The sequence below is a fragment of the Papaver somniferum genome, chromosome 7 (assembly GCF_003573695.1).
Source record: "Papaver somniferum cultivar HN1 chromosome 7, ASM357369v1, whole genome shotgun sequence".
NCBI lineage: Eukaryota > Viridiplantae > Streptophyta > Magnoliopsida > Ranunculales > Papaveraceae > Papaver > Papaver somniferum.
Window position 1 is genome coordinate 36,273,527 of NC_039364.1, and position 3,580 is coordinate 36,277,106.

The 3,580-nt window shown below is 34.6% G+C and overlaps 1 long non-coding RNA gene across 5 annotated transcripts; it reads right to left on the bottom strand.

The window, feature by feature from the left end:
* Nucleotides 1-549: 549 nt before the first annotated feature.
* Nucleotides 550-3,365, bottom strand: LOC113296978. Of its 5 annotated transcripts, none has more exons than XR_003333232.1 (4): nt 3,130-3,365; nt 2,684-2,795; nt 2,492-2,552; nt 550-2,374 (listed from the first exon to the last, which is right to left on the bottom strand). It is a non-coding gene; the product is annotated as an uncharacterized LOC113296978 (long non-coding RNA). The 5 variants fall into 5 exon arrangements; XR_003333229.1 differs by having other exon boundaries at nt 550-2,207; nt 2,328-2,374; nt 2,492-2,795; XR_003333231.1 differs by having other exon boundaries at nt 550-2,207; nt 2,309-2,374; nt 2,492-2,795.
* Nucleotides 3,366-3,580: the final 215 nt, after the last annotated feature.

A 3,580-nucleotide genomic window follows, 5' to 3' on the forward strand; every position in this document is an offset into this window, starting at 1 on the left:
TATTGTTAAGCCCATATCAGTTTAAGAGATGGAGGCTGAATGGATGATAAACTTATATTTATATCAAGTACTAGGGCTTAACTCGTGCCGTAAAGAGAATTTATAGGCACAGGCATGTACTTTTCCTGCCATCCTTAAAGAGAATTTATAGGTATAGTAACAAATTATTCCTGATTTTCTTTCACCGGCTTAATAAAACTCGTTAACAGCTACTGCACTAAATAGTAAATAGAGGACTCTATTGTGAACACTGAAGATCATCATAGTCCCAAGGCTTTGAAAACTGGAGTTGTACAACATAAACAAATATAGACATAAGCCTATGAGAACTGCAGGCAAACTTCCATGTCTGTAGAGATTTAGTAGGATGGTAGCAACGCCAGAATGTCAATAGACTGGAACATTTTATTAGTGGCAAGAGCTGGCCACGTTTCCTTAGTGAAGAATTGTTTGGATCTGATTTTCCAAGAATCAAGCAAGGGTATAAAATAGGTATACAATTGTGACGGTACTTGAATTATAATTGTAAGTTGTGGGAACTTTTAATTGAAAAAATATCAGTTATTAGTAATTGATTTCTCAAAAGCTTATGGAAGTTATAGTGGGACATAAAAAATAATGTACAGTAACAAAGCAAATTAATAGTTCAACACCGACAATTGTGATTTCTTCTTGAATTTTATACTGAGGATTTGGGGGTATCACAACCAAATAACTGTTTAACGTTAATTCGAAAATCATCTGCACCAAAAAATAAACTATTATATGATATATGAACCGCACGTACAAACCAATTCAGTTGTAACAACAACATTTAAGATAAATGCATAGTTACACTTGAAATGCATGTTTTGAGCTCAACAGGGAATTCTGTCGAGCAACAATGTTCCGACTCCAAAATAGATGTCCACTATTGAAGCACCACTGAGTCCTTAACTGTATGTCCTAACAGAAAGATCCAATGAAGTTATCACTTGATTAATAAACTTGGTCATCCTAAAAAGTCTATAATTCTACAAATTTTAGAATTGTTCTTAGACTGGCATGGCTACAAAGTACAAACTGTTCTTCATTCGAACTTTGGAGGCCCCAATGTCAAAGCAATGAGTTTCTTTTTAGCTGCACGTCATTCGACATAGTCAATGGAACTTTATACGTCCTTACCTATTCAGAAAATGAGCATCTGAACAATGCTGGGAAGTTAACAGCCGTCAAATCTATACCACTACCTTTCTATACAAAACGGAATTTTTTAATATCACTATGGAAAAATGTGATGTCATGATAAAGATAATAATTATGAGTTGACACACAGAATTTAATGGGGAGCTATATCTTGTACTCAGGCTTGAAACTAAATTGAGTGATAATCTAACATATCGAGCTAAAAATAAGAACTAAGATATCGGCGAGCTAGCAACACTTAAAGGCAAATGTAAACCTTAAGTGCAAACATGGTTACAGGAACATTGAAAGCCATCGGAGGCTACAACCAAAATTAAAAGCGTCTGGATCAGAAAAGAACCAAAACAAAATGACTGAAACAGCTAACCTAAGATTATAACAATGAAATAATGTGACTGCAGTAGCCGCAATACACATATCCAATAACAAAAAATCTAATTATAAGGAAATTCACCATGAAACACAAAAACATAAGTAAAATTTAGCAGGATTGAGATGCCTTACAAAAGCAATGTGTATAAGTGAATCCATCTAACCGGAAAAAATCCTTGAAATTCATTGCGCACTGAAGTAGAACTTGCTGAGAACTCCCCAATCAGAGACGCTACTAAAATTCTAAAAACCACATTCAATAAATTTGGCAAACAAAAAGAAAGACCCCTACCTTATTCTAAACGGGGTTTGAATAAAGCACATAAAACTAAACAAATCTGATGGTATAGGGTGAAATTTTCAACAATTTGTTTTACATGGTCAGCAGCTGGCCGGCATAACGATAACCATCAAATCATCGTATGCATGTCTTTCGACACCCATCTTATTCAGACCAAAGAGTTGATGCCAGTAATTTCTCCATCCACAAAAAACTGAATTTGGCGACTACAAATGGAGCACAATTACGAATTACCTTACCTGAATTTGGTCGTTTCAGAAGAGCAAAGAGAGCATTGTTGCAGAAAATCCTAGAGACAACTTATGAATTTACGGCATGGATGTTCGAGAGAGCCTTGAAATCTGTAAACCTAATTGATCACAGCATAAAAGAAAAATGAATATCCACGTGAACAAACGAAGAATTTATGATTTGGCCATTTCAAAAAGCAGTGAAGTTGCTAAAGCTAACAATATTAATTGCGTGTTACCGGCCATCCCTGAAGCGTCTTAGCAGTCCATTAAACCATTACAAAAACTGCATGCCCATAAACACTAACTTTTCAAATCCTTGATTAAGCCAAACATACTCATAAAAAAATAAAAAAAACCAACAAAAATCGAATATCAAAGCAATTTCATAAGAAATAACTACCTGCAGATTCCAATTAATCCTTTAATAGAACATCTCCTCATGCTGGATGTTCTTACAAGAACTTGGAAAAGTAGGTGAGTTGCACATCATGGAGAAAGGATCAGGACGATGAATCAAATCCCAATTGAGTACCGCAGTTATTTGATGAAAATCATGTGTTAAAAAGATGTAAAATATGTGATCAAAACTTACAAAGGATATGGTAATACTCATAGATCCGAAAGGATCTCCGTAAGAGCTGAGAAACTTCCTTACTGCTTCAACCGTTTCGACATGATTTGATTAGCAACCAATTCAATAAGAACTGCGAAACAGGAGTTGTATATTAAGACGCATGAGATTGAAGAACAAACTACTGAAACGTGATACTGAAAGACATGCATAACTGAATTCAATCTATAAAAGAAACAAACCTATATTGTTGTTGGTAATCACCAAATCATAATCTGTAAATTAAACCTTAGATAGTTCTCTATCTAGACAACTCATCTTACCAAGTTAGTTTTCAAAATGGGTTATTTTCTTTCTAAAGAAACAAATTTCTTCAGAATTAATTATAAAGGATAAACCCTGAAAATTCTTAATGGCAACAAACAAATAAAAACCCAATAAACTAAAAGAAATTTGGAGATCCAAACCTGTTCCGGTTTTATGATTTCATCCGATGAATTTTGAGGGATCGAACAAATTTCTTAACCAATTTTTTCAAGAACCCCATAAGTAAAGTTGAATATACGAATGATATTACCTTCAACAACATTAGTAGTAATTTGATTAGTGTAAACCCTATATTCCACGACACCAGGTCTCATCTTCTTCAGGACTGCATTACTATGAAAGAGAGGGAGAGAAAAACAAATGTGTTGAAAAACTGAATAGTTTTCTCAGAGAACGGGAAATACATAGCATCTCGACCGGACTTTGATGGCCCCTGACATTTCAAGTGGGTGTAAGATTCTGGAAAATTGTGACCGTAGATTTATCTTTTCTCTAGACAAATCTGGACCGCCACTTACACTGGCTAACTTAGCCAAACTGTGCTTTATACTCTTGATTACAGTATTCATTGAACGACAATGAAAAATGAAA